The following is a 17728-nucleotide window of genomic DNA, read 5'->3' as shown; positions in this document are numbered from 1 at the left end:
CGGGCCACAAGGTGTTCAGCGTGAAGTCATCCTTCTCCATAGGAACCTGTCATCCCCAGAGAAGGTGATCGCAGTCCTTTCTCACTGCACGCGATTTCTGCTTTGTAGTGAGCAATTTGAGATGTCATTTTGTGGGACTGAGTGACCGGGCACTAAAGGTCCGACAGTGCCCAGGTCCTTCATCAGCTTCCCCATCAAAGACGTCCTATTCCACACTTGGCAATAACTATTGTGATGTAAATGAGGATTAAATCATTATTTTTAACTTGCAATTCTCTTTTTTTCACTCGTGAGCAAGAGCTGTAACATTCAAATCTTTAGTGAGGTGGCTTTACGCCTGGGAGCTACCAAGGGTGAAGGGAAAATTACCATTAGGATTATCTGTGATGCTATCATGACAAATAAAATATTCCCAGCCTTTAAAGTACTTTATGTAACTCTATACACAGAAGTACACGGGACACTTTGGCTCACCAGGAATAGAGAAAAATAATCATTTCTGTGGTAGGATTATCTGAAAGCCATTATAGATTTCATTATGCTTTTACAAAGAAACTGTATCACAGGTTTAAAGTTTTTCCCATTAACTGAGAAATCAAAGTAGAAACACAATTATTTTTAAAAGTATATACAAAGTAGAATAAAAATGCATAATGTTTGTGAATTGAATGCCATGATTTTAGTGGAAAAAAACCCCACTGCCTTCTGTCAATGACTTCAATGACTTTTATTTAATTTTTATCATCACTTACTAGGCCAATTTTATGTAAGTGGATTCCAGTTCCATAAAGAATCAAGGAACTAGGCGGGCGGATTGCTCAAGGTCAGGAGTTCAAAACCAGCCTGAGCAAGAGCGAGACCCCGTCTCTACTATAAATACAAAGAAATTAATTGGCCAACTGATATATATATAAAAAATTAGCCGGGCATGGTGGCGCATGCCTGTAGTCCCAGCTACCCGGGAGGCTGAGGCAGAAGGATCGCTCGAGCCCAGGAGTTTGAGGTTGCTGTGAGCTAGGCTGACGCCACGGCACTCACTCTAGCCTGGGCAACAAAGTGAGACTCTGTCTCAAAAAAAAAAAAAAAAAAAAAAAAAAAAAAAAAAAAAAAAAAAAAAAAAGAATCAAGGAACTGATTATGTGACAGTTTATGGCAAATGTTAGTCTAGCACACATCTAGAAGTCTGCGTTGCATTCATTCATATGTTTTAGCAAATTCTATTAGGATCATTTACAGCATGATGAAAATTATATTACCAACTAATGTTTCAATAAATCCATTTCATTTGAAAATATAAAAGCTGTTAAAACAACACTATGGCAAGATCATAAGAGACTGTCTATAAAAAGCTAGGAAAACAGAATATCTGTATGGTCTATGATTAGCTCGTATCAGGATACAGCATCCTTTAAGGAATATATATATATATATATATATATACACACACACATACACACACACATTCATTTACTGATCAGTTCTAGAATTTTGCCAGTTATGAGTACTAGTCCTGTACTGAAGGGCTGTCCCTGGGTCAGATTGGCTGAGACCCAGAGTCAGCAGAACGGGACGTGACTTGTTGACCAGCAGAGAGGAATGTTCCTCAGGGCAAATGGCTAAGGACCTGTGGTTTTGCACGCAAGCCAAGGCGCCTTGTTGTCCTGCACACGGGACCAGATATTGAAGGACAGGACGCACACATCCCCTTCTCTTGAGCTATGTCTACAGGAACAGGTCATGCTGACCCTTGGGTAGTCACATACCAAAAAAAAAAAAGCTGCAGGACGCTTGCCAAATTGAACAGTATAAAAATGAAACGACTGGTGCTCGAGATGCTGCAGTCTTGTACTGTCTTTTGTGTGTGTGTTTGTGTATTTCTTTTTGTGTTTATCCCCCGTTCTGCAAATGGGCCACGGCACTGTACATTTTACCTTTTTTTGACAATTAACAGAATAATTTCCCTTTTCTAGCCTTTCTTGTCTAGCTTCTTTCTCGCTTGCCTGAACACTCTCATAGATTATTGACAGTGGTTCTATAACTTCGTTGACAAGCCGGTTGGTGTGAGTTAGGAATAGAGTGTGTGACCACGGAGCAGAACATCACCGATGCAAACCTGAGGGTCCTTTGCCTGCACTCAAGTCTCAGGCTCATGGTCGGGCCCTTCATTCTGTCTCCAGAGCCAGAGAGAGAGGTGTGTTCAGACTGGCTTTTGCCCTGCCTACACGCACAACTCGGAGTACGTTACTTAACCTCTCTGAATGCATGATAAATGATATTAATATTACTTTATGGGCTATTACAACAACCAAAAGAGACAATGCATGCTAGGTGTGTGGTGCTAGTGCCTTAAACCTAGTTATCTTTGCTATTCTCCCAGCACAAATTCACTTTAGACTGAGATAACTAAATCCACCCAAGCAGCTAGGGGTTATCTCACCATTTCCTCAACTATCTTCTATCCCTTTCTCAGGACGTACTGTCTAATCTCCTTTTCAGTTCTGAAGAGCACTCTCTTTACTGGAGAAGGTGCCAAGACATTCACTGCACGGTCACCCTAACACCTCCTCCAGGCAGCGGGGCTGTCTTGTTCTATTCTGAATGTGTGTGAGAGAGAGAGACAGCTTTGTCAAGATGCAATTCACAGACCTATAAATTCCCTCATTTATGTGTGCAACTCAGCGGTTTGTAGTACATTTGCAGAGTGGTACCACCCCTTGCCCTTCCCTTGCTCCAGTGCCCTTTGCATTTCTCACAAACTTCATCTCACCTCAGGTCCTGGTCATCCTGGCAGGATTCCCAAGTTCTGAGCTTGGCTCTATTTTTTTATACCCATTTTTCTGAAAGTCAAGACCATCAGAGTGCTGTCCAGACCACTACACTGGTTTCTGAGGACACTTGTCCTATTTCTTTTCCATTAGTAACTTTCACGCTTATGTGGAGTTGTACACTAAAGTGTACAATTCCATGGTCACTGACATGTTCAGGGATATGCACAGCCATCATCATAGCTGATTCTAGGTCACTCTCGTTACCGCAGAAAGAAACCCCTTAACCTTTAGCCATCACTGTCCTTGTCCTCATACCCCTTTCCCAATCCCAAGCAACCGCCAACCTACTTTCTGTCTCCATAGAGTTTCCTGTTCTGGACATTTCATATAAATGGAATCATGTATGTCATGGTCTTTTATGACTATCTTTTTTTTTAAAATTTTCAAAGTTTATCCATGTGTTGCATGTATCAGGACTTCATTGCTTTTTATGGACAAATAATATTCTATTGTATGGAAGTACATTTGAGTTGTTTTTAACTTTTGGCTATTATGAATAATGCTGTTATAAACATCTGTGTACTGGCTTTCATATGGATGTATGCCTTCATTTTTATTGGGTATATACTTAGAGGTGAAATTTCTGCATCAACTGGTAACTCTGTGTTTAGCTGCTTGAGGAAATGCCACACTATATTCCCAAGTGGCTACCATTTCCATCCCCCCAGCAGTATACGAGGCTAGGATTTCTCCACAGCCTCGCCAACACCTGTTGTCTGGTTTTTTGTTTGTAGCCATGCTAGGGGGTGTGCAGTGGTATCTCTCTGTGGCTTTGAGTTGCATTTTCCTGATGACTGATGGTGTCGAACATCTTTTCATGTGCTTCTCAGTTATTTGAATATCTTCCTTGGATATATGTCTATTCCGATCCCGTGCTCATTCTTTATTTGGAATAATTGTCTCTTTAATAGTGAATTATAAGAGTTATTATATGTTCTAGATATAAGTTCCTTAACAGATATATTATTTGCAAATATTTCCTTCCATTCTGTGGACTGCCTTTTCACTTTCTTGATGGTGTCCTTTGAAGCACAAAAGTTTTAATTTTCATGAAGTCCAGTTTATCTGTTTTTTCTTTTGTTGTTCATGTCTTTTGTGCCATATCAAAGAACCTATTGCCAAATCCGATGTCATGAAGATTTACTCCTCTGTTTTCTTCTAAAAAGTTTTTTTTTAGCTTTTATATTTAGGTCTTTGATGCATTTTGAGTTAATTTTTGTCTATAGTGTGAGGTCCAACTTCATTCTTTTCTTCATGGCTATCTTATTGTCCCAGAACTACTTGCAAAAGAAATTCATCATCCACTTTTACGCTGTTTCCCATATTCTAAGCATTTCCACATGCATGATCTTATGAAATTTTACTCCATGACACAGAAGATCTATGCTGCCTTCTACCTCCAAGGCTGATAAGCTTGGAAAGTATAATTACTGCCTTTTTCTTTTCAACCTTCAACCAGACTATATTTTCCCGATTAATCTGAGGTTAGGTCAGCCATGTGCCTGAATTCCAGAACAGGTGGGGGCAGAACAGGTGTGCACTGCTTCCAGGTGTGGCCTTTTCCCCCCAGCTGCCCAGCTAGGTTACATTTCCCAGTCTCTCTGGCAATAGATGTCATGGGACTGACTCCAAACTCATGGGAAATATAAGTGGAAGAAATGCACCTATTTCAGGTCCAGTCCCAGAACCCTTCCTATGAGAGCTTCTCCGTTCTCTTCCTGAGTCTGCCATCAAGACACAGAGCACCTGGTGGAAGAATCTGAGACCTTGTAGAAACCACAGCCACTGGGTGGAAGGAACTCAGGAACTCCAGCCAACCCTTCTTAATTGCAGTGTGAGGAAGAAATAAAACTATCCACGTTGCCATAGTGCCTTGGCAGAGACAGAGAATCCAGGCACAAGATAACAAGATGGAACTGGACAGGAGACAGGAGTTCACAAAAAGGGGGTTATTCTGGAGAAGTGCCCCAAGCTGGGAGGCAGGAGGTAGAGTTGCTTTTCACAGAGCGAAGTCCCAGGTAGGGAAGGAACAGGAAACGGAAACCATCCACGAACAGCAGCTCAGACAGTTTCGCTGTCCTTTGCTTACAAAGCAAATAATAGATAGCTGAGCTGGGGCTAGAACCTCCTTTCTCCTAGATTTCTAATCAGAGGCTTCTTTCCATGAAACTGAATGAGAGAAAGATATAAATAACAGCTATTTCCTCCAAGATGTGAAAAATTGTTGCACACAAAAAATATTAATTTTGAGTTGCTCCAAGACAAATAATTGGACCCATGGATAGGAAAATCTAGAGATAAATTTTAGCTTAATATTTTAAAGAACTATCTAACAATCATCACGTTTGGACACAGATTGGCTGAGCACAGGCCAGGGGTTGCAGAGAAATTTCCTTATTGGGTGGATGACTGATGAGATGACATTGAACTCTGTCCAGCCCTGCTTCTGACCTCTCCAATGACTGACTTACGCCCACCTTACAGCCTTGGTTCAGAATGCCTGATGACTCCTGCTAATCTACACCCATAAATTCCTTTAAAATCTGATTTTTAGACCACCTCTCCGAGTCTTCAAAAACTAACCCTTATCTGTATAGGACATTTTACTTTGAGTTTAAATTTATTATGTTATATCGAAACTCTTTGCTTATGCTTTCTAGTTTCTAGTTATACCGAGTTTCATTTTTTAAAAGCTTTTCTGTCATTCCATAAGTACCAAGAGCCTTCAATTACTCAACTTAAAGTGCTTTTTATTATGAAGAGCATAAGTTGCTGCTTAACACACTCAATGGTCATCAAAGAAAAAAATGCCTCAGGAGACTGGCTAATATAGTTTGTGCTCTTGGAAACCAATTTTTATACCTGCTGGAGGCTTTGGTAAACTCAAAGTGGCTCAGGGCTATGATGGTAAATTTCCAGGTTCTAAGAGAACTTTCTAGGGAAATCATCCACATCCCTGCTAATCCATTACCACTAGAAAGGGAGAATGCCTAAGTGCACATTCATTGCTCTCCTATCTCAAACCACAGAGAGAAATGTCTGATAATGCTTCTCCATAAGTCTTCCCTGATCACATCTAGCTTCTAAAAGGGGGAGGTGGGGCAGCCTCTTACTTGTTCTACTCTAATATGGACCTTAATTTTAAGAGAGAAAGGAAAATCATGTGTTTTTCACATTCAGGTTTTATAGGTCATCATTTTTCATGTATTTAGCATTCTATGCAGAAAAGAATGAAAGAGAAATTGCTTTTAAATGGGTAATTTGGAGGAATTTAGCTAAACACTGAGTATCACGTAAAATTGATACCTTAAATAAACAGAAAAAGACAGAACACATTTCTTTACTCAGAGGATGCTTCTTCTCAAAGCATTAGCTATTTCAACACTGCAGAGTAAATATGTCAATGTGATTCTTTTCCAAATAATTGTATTGTTATAAAATATAGTATTAAACACTAAAAATCTCAGGAATATGGGTTTCTATGTACTCAATACTCATCCCCTAAAAACGCTCTGCTCCTGATAGCACAAAAGACTGTGAGAATTTTAAAATCTTCCCTGAAAGTTCTTGAAAGCATTGGATGGCATTTGAGTATCATCCCATATCCAATGTGTCAGAGTTGAGAAACAGGCCATTTTGAACACACATGAGAAAGACCCGCATGTAAAATCCTACAGAAAAAGAAGCTGCTTTAAGAATAGCAGAGTAAGGACCTGCAGTAATCTGCTTCTTCAAAAGAGCAACGAGATTGCAAAAATGTCAAGACCAACTTTTCCAAATGTTGGCAATTAACCAATGACTTCCCACAGTCTGAGGAGCGCTGACTCAAGAAAAATCACTGAATTTTAGTAAGAAGAATGCGCTTTTGGCCTTTTAACTTGCCCTATTTATCTCTGTCTCTCTCTCCCCAGCTTTATGGTCATTGTGAAAGCCAACAGCCTCACAATTATGGTAGCCGTGAAAAAATCATCAGCCTAGAAGCTACATGAGGGGAAAAATGGCTTTATAGCTTCCCTAATACCCCATGTCTTGATAATTGTCATTATTTGACCTGTCTGGAAGTTCTGTGGAAACACACACTTTGCAGTTAATTTCTCACAGGTCTTGTCTGTTTTTTTTTTTTTTTTTTTTTTTATCTGACTCAGAGCTCACTCACTTTAAATAGCTTCATCCTTAGGGCATTTGTTGACAACAATCAGCGACAACTGTTTAAAATGTCAGCTGCATGAGAAGATGATAATGACTGGGGGAAACAAATGTTGCCAAAAATACTTAAAAGAGGAAACTAGGGAATGAGATGTCCCTGAGGGCTTTGCAGAGCTTGGGTGTGTTGCTGGGAGCCTAGACAGCCACGTGCAGATGCAGGGCTGCACACATGCCGGGAGGGACCCGGGAAGGCCTTCATCTTTACCTGCGTCTGACTGCGAGCCTCTGAGTGAGCCGGAAATGATGGCACAGCTGTCTACTGCTTGGGAGAGGTTGAGGCTGGGCCCTCACATGCCTACAGACCTTGTTGGCAAATGCTGGGAGAATTATTGGTTCAAGGTATTTAGGGACATCCTTGTCCAATCTGATCACTAAGCTAACCATGTAGAGTTGTTAGTGACTGCACATGAAAACCATGTAAATTTTATTTAATTATTTCAGAAGAGCCATTAAATAAGTACATAGTAACAACAACCATAACAAACAGCAACAACAAAGCCTGGGGAGAAGGATAACTTGATTTCTAGACTTGTCACACTGTATTATTTAAAATATTTAGCATTTAACAAAAAATTATAAAGCACACAAAGAAAAAGGAAAATATGGTCTATATACAAGAAAACAGCAGTTAATAAACTGCTATATGTGTTTTTAAATGATAAAAACTATTCTTAAATAAGTTCACTAGGAAAAACCCTTAAATTAGCTGAATAAATATGTTCAAATAACTAAAGGAAACCACATATAAAGAACTACAGAAAAGCATGAGAACTATGCCTTACCAATAAATGAGCTCACGATATTACACCCCAAAATATGACTACTTGGTATAAAGAATATTTTGCATTAAAAAGCCCTTAGAGATCAATAGGTGTTAGAAGGAGATTTCTCTCTGTCTGCATAAAATCAGACAGACTCATCAGAAAGAACAATTGTCTTTCCTTCTCCTCTCTATTATCCCAATATGCTGCAGGAAAGAAGATCAACAGTGCAACCCATTTTAAAGATAATACCTGTCTCAGGTTAATATAATTTCCAAGGAGATTCATTTGCAAGCCAGTCTCTTTTCCCCAGCCATTCATTCTCCCAAGTATCCTCCCTGGTAACCACTTATTGCCCCTAAACAGAATTACCTGTATTCCTCATCTCCCCTCCCCTTTAAAATGAGGGCATGTAAACTTCTGGACCCCATTTGGATACTGGGTAATCACTCTGTGATTCTCTCCATGTGCATGGTAAATACACTTGCAATCTCTTTTTCTTATTAACCACTTCGGTACAGTGCTCACCGGCCACAAAACCTTGCCCACAGCCGGCACTCACAGCCCGCACGGCGGTCTGTGCTGTGCATTGACGACGAGTCCGTTCTGCTCTTGTGTGATGAGGAAAGCTTGAAAGCACCGAAAGCTTGTTTCACTTTACAGGCAGCTTTGCTTGTCATGTAAATCAGAATAGGTAACATATACATAGATGTTTTCATTACATTATTTTTAAATGTTTACAATTTTATTTTGATAAATGAAAAATTAGAAAAGTCATATCACAGCTATCGACTATAGTCGACGCTCGGCTGTGGCCGTTCATCTGTGGCCGTCGACTACAGTCGACACTGGTCCCGAAGTGGTTAATCTGCCTTACTGTGAGTTGATCTTTCAGAGAACCATCCAGGGGTGAAGGAGAAGTTTTCCTTCTTCCCCACAGTTTGGTGTAGTTGGCAGGATCTTTTTTTTTTTTTTTTTTTTTTCAAGTTTGTTACTTTTTACTTAACCTAATGAATTTAAAAATTGATAAAATACTTATATTCTCATAGCACAAACCTTAGTTTTCACAGTCATTAAGATATTTTAAAATTATTCAAACATGAGAAATGTGTGTGCTTATTAGGAAGAGTACTGCTGAATTTATTCTCCAGAAGAAAAAGCAGACCTGAAGCATTACATTACTGAAACATTTTAAAACATGTTGATATGTTCTTATCTTCTAAGCTTCAACAAAAGCTGCTTGTACAAACTATTTAATGAATATCTGCCCTATTAAACAAGCAAGATATCTGATGTAGGAGAGAAGCCAGGAGCTGAGTCACCTCATTTCTTTCTGTTGCCTCCAGTTGCTAGCATAGTTGCAACTCGCATAAATATATTTAATGTATCCATGTAGATTCCCAGCATCGAGTTGATGGGATCATACTTTTGAACTCCATACATTGGTGTTATTTCTGCCCGCCTGATTACTTTCTGGGTATCAGACAGAAGGAACATGCTGAAAAGAACTAATCCACCATACATTGCCACTGAGTATAGAGTGGCACCGGCCACAGTGGTAGGTGGAAGAAACATAGATCCCAGTGAGGACACAAAGACGAGACCCAGGCCCACTCCCAGGGGTGCTCCCATGTTCAGGAACTTCTCACTAGGTGCGCACATGGCCACAGTGGAGAGGCCTCCCACAATGCCGGCTGTATACCACGCGGCTCTGATGAGCAGAGGCCCTCCTAATATTGTCAGAGGAGCCACAACTGCACCCATCACACCGGAATGTAGCAACCAAGCAAGATGCTTTGGGCCTGGGCTCTCTTCATATGGTATTGAATGTACCAGCATTCCGGCTCCAATCATTGCTGCAAAGGTTGCACCAATTGTCACCCAAGAGCCTCTCGTCATAAAGTTCATGAGAACAGGAGCTCTGCTTACTGCCAAGGCAGACAAAGCTGTTAAACCAATACTTCCTGCTAAGTACATATAGGTAGAATGAATTCTATCCTTCACATACTGAGGCCAAATTACAGCCTTCTCAATAGCTCCAATCTCATTAGACATTCCCAAGCCATAGTAGCACAATGCTCCAAGACCAACAGCTGCCCCTCCAGCAACAAACCATCTTCCCATTTGATCAATTTTAAATACTTTTTCCATTGATGGTTCCAATGCTGCCTCTTTGAGTTCTTGGCCAGTTTTTCCACGCCGGATCCCAATTCTTGTTTTGGTGGCATATTCCCTGCTGGGTGTTAAGAGCCATTGATTCTTCGTGATGGAATTTTTCACAACAGGGGAGGCCTTGGTGAAAGTTGGGTGGAAAACCCTGGAAGGTAGTGTCTGGAGACACACAAGCCTTGCAGCCAGCATGGTGGTACACCAGGTTTACCAAGCAGATCTGAAATGTGCTTCTGCGCGTGCAGTCCCAGTTGGCAGGATCTTTAGGGCCGCTCTACTGGGAGCTGCAGTGGGGGTACCTGGACTCCAACCAGCTGGCGGGTGGAGAGACCCCCACCATCAGGCCCCTGGGTTCCCTCTGTCTCTCTGGGGGTCCCGCCGGCTGAGCAGATAATAAAGATCGATGAAAGAGCAGCCTTGCAAAATTTACAAAAAACAACAGGAAAATATCTAACCCCACAATTTCCCCAACAACAGCTACAGATCAATCATGAGCTCTCTGTCCCTTGCTGACTAGCTGGCCGGCACCCTGCAGGGTTCTGTTTCCACACAGACAAGAAAGGAAAGAGCAACAGACAAGAACAGAGCCAACAGACAGAAAGGAAATGTAAAATCTTTCTCTTCACATTCCTCAGAAACTGCTTTTCATAATTTGCTTGACAGCCTTGGAGTTCTTGAGCGAACAGCTGGGCGGGAGATTCAGACCTCAGTGGCATCTCCTGGCAGAGTCACCTCCCCTGCCATGATGCCTTCTCCAAGGAAAGGCAGAGGAGCCAACAACCCTTGGACTTTGTTCTGTCGTCTGCCTGCTTCTAAGAAGAAGGGAAGGAGTGGATAGTTTCCAGTACCCTGTTAACTGGGCTGCAGCCATAAATCTTCTTCACGCATTAAATAAAAAGCCAGAGTACCCCATTCTCTCTGCCCACACTAGCTTCCTCTCTTCCCTTCCACTGTGCTGGCTCTTTTCCACCTGGGAAAAGTAAAAAATAAACCTCTTCTTTCTATCCTATTCTTTTTCTGGAGGAATCCTTGTCAAAACCTGCATGCACTAGCTCACACCCTAACCCTTCACCCTCACGTCCCGGTTTCCCTCTGTCTCTCTGGGGGTCCTGCTGAGCAGACAATAAAGATCACTGGCTCTTTTGCCTTTCAAAATGTAAGATTAATGACAGAAAAGGTTCTATGTGTGCCAAGTCTTAGTATAGCAACTCTAGTATATTTTTTGGTATTTTACATCGTGGTATGAATATTCATATTGTCTAATTCCTCTCAGAAATAGCCTTTTTTTTTTTTATTGCATTCCTTGGTCATCGTCTTTCTGCATCATTCTGTCATAAACACGGTTACTATAGGGAAGAACCTGGGCCCAGAACCCCGTGAGCCCACTGTTGAAACCAGCCGTACGCACCAGCCAGTTGTACTAACATAATCCCGGCTAAGCTGATGTCTACGAAGACAAACTTTGCCACAGGTGCCCAAAAGAAAATAATCCATATGCGGTTCCCCTCTCATCTTGTTTCATGTCCCTGAAAACTTGTCTTGTGACCAAGCGGGAATTTTCTCTTCAGTCTCCGCCATCTCTAGGGAGTGGGTTTTTTTTTTTGGATCATGCCAGGCAGCCAGTCTAAAAAGATCGGGAGTCCAAGACCCATAAGATTCTAAGCAACACATTCTCTGTATTGAATGCGTCAAGCTCTGGGAGAGTCTTCGTCTTAAAAGGTTCCGTCCTCTTTGTCTATCTTCAATCTATTTCTGAGAGTAAATTTGGGGAAATCATGGGATTTGTCTCCTCTACACGCTCTCCGGGAACACCTCTTACTTCCAAACCGGGAAAATCATCACCTGGGCGTTCTATGAAAAAGCTTCTTAGATTGAGTTGCTTTTAAAATAAATATACCATTGAGAACTCTAATTATTAATGGCCAGAAGATGAGATCTTTAAATAAAAGACTCTTAAATTTTTAAAGAATAAATTTTAGAGGTCTCTTATTTTAAACAATTGCCTTATTTGTGTTAATAGAAGAATTAGATGAAAAGAGACACATAACATCGTGGATAGCCTTAAAAATTCTCTTAAAACAAAATTAAAGAGCAAAATCTGACCTAAAAAGAAAAAAAAAATCCACCATAAACTGTCCCAGTGGAAAGAACGATAAAAGCCAGTTCATTTGGTGGCCTCCTGGTGACAGTTCTGTGCTACACTCAACAGCCTAGGTCTGACTCCCAGGCAGAGAATGTCTGTTCTGGTTTGATATTTGCGTGACTTTTGCCATTTATTGATTCTTTCCTCTTGCATGCACAGCATTTAGTTTCCTGTATTCTGTGGGGGCAGACGGAGCCCTTAAACATTCACGCATCGACGGTGAGCCGGGACGCCGAGGCCCGGGGAAGCACAAAGTGTGGGCTGCCGCTCGTTTATGGCTCCCCAGACTTTCCTTTCTATGAGCGGTTTTTGTGGCTTGTGTGGATCTCATAAAAACCGCACTCCACCTCTTTGGAGATATTTCTCACTTCCTTGATTAAGTAAGTTACAACCTTGGCTGAGGCGCATCGGTTTCCCCGAATAGAGTACTTTAGTTAAAAAGCTCAGAAACAAGGATGTCCGCTGGGGGTCCCGGCTGAAGTCCGCTCCATCCGTGCATCTGCACTCCTCCCTGCTCCTGCCCCTCTGCCCTTCGTGAAGTTTTGGCAGGTGAAAGGTGGGCAACCGCTCGAACTGTGTTTAGGGCAGGTGAGTGCTGAGCGACAACAGACCCGGCTGTCTCTGTGCCTCACTTCCCTTTTCTCTACGTCACCTTCTCTTTTCTGCCCACAAACCTTCTTCAACCACATAGCTGCGCTGGAGTCTCTCTGTGCCTGTTGGGGCTCAGCTGCCTGAGGCGTGACTGGTTCTTTGCTCAGCTGCACTCGTTACATTGTCCGTCAGAAGCGGGTTCTGACCCGGATCCCTGAGACCCCCCGGGAGCACCGAGGAAACAAGTGAGGTGCTCGCCGGCCACTGTGTCTGTCCCCTGCTCTCTCACGGCACGGAGGACTGTGGGTAAGTTCTCTCTGGGACGCCAATGCACCACAGATTTATGTTGTGAGCTCTCTGAGTTTGTTCGAACAATTTTTTTTTCTTTCTTTTTTTTTTTTTTACACATAGGGTCTCGTTCTTGCTCAGGCTGGTCTCGAACTCCTGAGCTCAAGCAATCCTCCCACCTCAGCCTCCCAGAGGGCTAGGATTACAGGCGTGAGCCACCGCGCCCGGCCTCAAACGTTTGAGCACATTTTTAATCCTGACTAGGTTCAGAAGTCATGATACAAACTGAAGTAGGTCTGGGATCACACCAGATCTGATAATTAATCGGTGTAGGCCCCGTTAGTGCCCTCAAATATCTGGCTAGATCAGACAAAAAGCAACAGCAGATATTAACAGCAATAGCACAGGGGTGCGAACGCCAGCCTTCAGGAATTCAGAGATTTCCAAGTTTGTTTCTTGGATTAAAAATAAATAAATAGTCATTGCCTAAGCTGATCATGGAGATCTGAGAGCCAAAGCCAAGATTAAGATAAAAAATAAAATCCATAATTTCTGCAGCACTGAGTACTCTACTATACCTTCCTGTACCTGTGTAAGTACTAGGCCCTTGAAACAGCAAACACAGAAATGGCAAAATCTTACTAAAGGCAAATGTTACCTAGCTAATAATTGCTTAAAACAATAAAATAGGTAATTAAGACTGATAGTCTGAATTAAAACATAGTAATATTTAAAACACAACAAATAAAAACTCTTTATAAGAATTATAAGATCTGCTTCTATCTGTATGTCTATGTGTCTATATATGTCATGTATATGTGATATTTCACTATCAAAATATATGAAAGACCTTTTAGTTAATTAGCTAAAAAAATAAGTGCTTAAACCCATTCTATTAATAGAAGTATTCCAAAAATGGAAAAATAAGCACCACATGTACTCACCAGCAAATTGGTATTAACTGGTCAACACCTAAGTGGACACAAAGAAATAACATTTATCGGGTGTCAGGCAGGTGGGGGGGAGAGGATTGGCACGTACATACATAATGAATGCGATGCACACAAACTAGGGGATGGACACACTTGAAGCTCTGACTCGAGGGGTGGGGGGAGCAAGGGCAATATATGTAACCTTAACATTTGTACCCTCACAATATGCTGGAAAAAATAAAAAAAATAAGAGCTTAAATCAAATATCTTATCAAGAAGATAAAAACTAACTCAAAGGCCTTTTAGTTCATGGGACTTTAATACTACAGTAATTGATCTCTGTTCAATTTCCTTTTTGGTTCTGTCGCACCCTGATTCACAATTTCGCTTTAGGTTCACCTTCGGGGGGAGACAATTAGCACAGACCCGGACACCCAGACGCTGTGGGTGTCCTTCAACATGCTCTCGGACTCTCCAAGCTGATTTGTCCAAGGACCCACTCTTGTTCAGCACGGTGATGATCCTTTACTCTATAAACAGGGTGCCCTCTTAGACGCCCTCATTCTTTTAAAGACTCTGGCTGAACGAGGCCATAAAGGCTCTAGGTCTGAGCTCCAGTGGGTACAGACGACTGTTACTTATTTAAGACATAAAATACCTCAGGGCACTCAAAAGCTCACCCCAAAATGGCTTTTGTCAATTTCGTCATTGGCCTCACTAAAACTTGCACAGGGACAAAAAAGGAAAAACTGCACTATTTACATAGATTCCAAATATGCCTTTGGGGTCTGCCAGACAGTTTGGAAATCCCGTGGTTTCTTAATTCCTGCTGGCACTCTTATTGCCAATGGGCCTAGGGTGGCTGCCCTATGGCAGGCAGTTCGCCTTCCTTCCGAGATTGCTATTGTCCCTTGCCAGCCCACACTAAGAAATGGATGCTCTGTCCCCCCAAAGTGATAGGACAATGGGGTACTAATGATGGGCTCAAATGGCCTCCCATTCTTAATAGAATTTGCTGCCCTGTCCTTATCCCTGTCTGATATTATTATCAGGCTAATGCCCCACCATCCAAAAATGATAAGTAGAAATAAAAAGGCACTAAACAATTACCAGGCAGATTATATATGAGGCCAGACTCCCTGTGGCCCCTTTTCTTTTAACTTGTTGGCTTACACTTATCCCACATCAGATGGGACATACAAACAGGGAATAATTTTAAAAAATTATATATAGTTAGTACTTCCCTGGGATCTACAAAATCTCTGACCAAATTATTTCCTAGTTCACTCTTTATATTATAAATCTTACCAAATCTGTAAAAAAAAAAAAATCCCAACACTGTCCGAGAAGCCCCCAAAGGCCTAGCTAGATTGCCACTTGTGACACTCCAGATGGATTTTACAGACGTACCCCCAGCACAGGCGGTTCCCACTGTTTGGTTATTATTTACATATTTGGTGGACAAACTGCACAGCACCCAACCAGGTGTGCGGCACTGCTACAGGGACAAAACAATCCGTAGCCAAGACGATGCCTCGTCTTGGGGTTCCTTTATGGATTGAGGCAGAGCAAGACACTCATTGTATAGCAGCAATAAGCCACTTGCTTACAGAGGCTCTGGGGTCCTCATTAAAATTTCATACCCCACATCACCCCAATCCTCAGGACAAACAGAATATAAATATCTAGACATAAAAAGGACTCTAGAAAAAGTCTGTCGAGACCCTGGACTTAAATGGCCACAGACGTTACCTTTGGCCCTTATGAAAAGCTGGAATGCTCCAAATAGGGGACACAGATTAACCCCTTTTAAAACAGCGTTCTGCCCTCCCCCGTGCCCACGGACAGCTCCAAGCCTTCCGTGCCTGGGCTGACTGAACACTACGGAGGTTGAAATGAACAATTTGATACCACGACCAGCTACCCACACAAGCGCTAACTGAATAATACACTTAGAGCATGTCATCCACAGGCAGGACTGTGGCCTCCACCATGGACAAGTCCGGCTGTCCTTTCTGACCGAGAGAATCGTGTGCACATCAAAGTTTTTTTTAAAAAAGAGACATGCACTGTCACCTGAATGGGAATGGCCTTATGAATTCCTGTTAACCACCTACACTGCCATTAAAATAATAGGAAAATCTCCCTAGATTCATGCAAGCAATGCCAGGCTACACCGAAACAAGTAAAAGGCCACCACCCTATAGGTGACCTAAAAATAAGGAGTTCCAAGGATACTTCCCAGGCCCCTAAAACCGATATCTTCACAAAGTAGACAGTTTTTTTCCCCAAGATTGCAATTCAAGAGACCCCTAATATATACGCAAATTCTTTTATATATACATATATATATATATTTCTTTTCTTTTTATCCCTACAAAAGGGCCCTAAAAAATACTTCTTCTTTTAAACCTATTCCTTTAAAGATTGCACATTAAAAGCTGCTTAGTGACTGCCACAACCTGTCCCATCCTCCCTTTTAATCTTCCACCGTGACTCTTCCTTCAAACTCTGCCTTGGTCTTACTGATCTTCGCTGTTTTTCCAGCAGGTCAGGCACAGACTCAACATCCCTTTATGCCCATCTTTCAAACTCTGACCACACTAACTAGTCAATGTATTGCTGGTCATGCCAACATCTAGATCAAACAAAGAAACCTAAAGTCATTTTTGTTTCTGCCAAAGTGAGTGTCTGGCAGAACCAGTCTGAAAAACGGATGTGTGAGAAGTTGTGACATCCACAATCAGAGAGAAGACATCGTACTATTTCTCAAGAACTGTCTTTTGCTTAGGTGAGGTCACTGAAAGCAAAGTTTTCCCTCTACATTGAAAACAAGGAAGATGTTAGATCTTTTCTAGGTGACATACTAGGGCAATATTATGATCAGACTCTACACTTGGATTCCCTGGGTGACATTCTCACACTTCTTACAGAGATCTTAAATCTTTGACTAGAGCTAGTACTGACACTAACTCTCATAATGTCAACACCTGTCAAATCACCAGATATTATGAACAACCCACAATCCAGGCCTATACAACTTGGGGTATCTCACTTACCCCCCTTGTTAACTTGCCAGACACTAAAGATTACATACAGATAGAACAAAAGTCTAGACTGACTTGGTTAGGTGACAAAAACTAAGCCCTATAACTGGCAAAACTAGACCAATGGCCTTTCATATAAACCTGCTTTTACAACCTGTTCTATTCCCATAGACTGACAGGAACACATAAAAATCAGAGATATAAAAGTACCAATGCAAAAGAAAAGGCACAGCAAGCTCCAGGCTGGTAGGTCACAGGTTCCAACCTGACTCTATCTAGAGAATAACATTGGCCTTTTCACCTTGTGTGGGGATAAAATATATTGTTCCTACTTAGGGCACTGTATACTTAGTTACCTGACACACTCTATTACCAGATGCTCCACTTTAAATGCCAACCAAATTACAAATTTAGACTCTTTCATTCATAAAGTGATACCACACAGACATACTAGACATGATGTTAGAAAAAAATCCACTTATATATCACAACTCTAAATTCTTTTCAGTACTCAAGACTCTTTTCCTGATATTTAAAACTTAAGTGATTAAAAAGACAGTTTCAAATCTCTCTGTGATAGTAAAACAAGAGTTCAATATCACCATGCAAACACTTAGAACACTTCAGTTAAAAGCTGACAGCCTAACCTCTATTATATTTCAAAACAGCTGCATACTAGATGTCCTGAGAACCCCAGGGAGAAGAACTTGTGTGATTAGTGGCAAAAAACGCTGTTTCTACATAAACTACCCAGGAAAAAAAA

General features: G+C 41.5%; 1 protein-coding gene and 1 pseudogene across 3 annotated transcripts in view; both read right to left on the bottom strand.

Moving 5' to 3' along the window:
- DPP6 (dipeptidyl peptidase like 6) overlaps window positions 1-17728 on the bottom strand; it is an 827489-nt gene that overhangs the window by 300814 nt on the left and 508947 nt on the right. The gene's annotated exons all lie outside the window — the stretch shown is intronic.
- LOC105883211 (growth hormone-inducible transmembrane protein pseudogene) lies at window positions 8907-10223 on the bottom strand (annotated as a pseudogene).

The sequence above is a fragment of the Microcebus murinus genome, chromosome 9 (assembly GCF_040939455.1).
Source record: "Microcebus murinus isolate Inina chromosome 9, M.murinus_Inina_mat1.0, whole genome shotgun sequence".
Taxonomy (NCBI): Eukaryota; Metazoa; Chordata; class Mammalia; order Primates; family Cheirogaleidae; genus Microcebus; species Microcebus murinus.
Note: the sequence above shows the minus strand (reverse complement) of the source record. Positions and strands in the feature narration are given on the sequence as shown.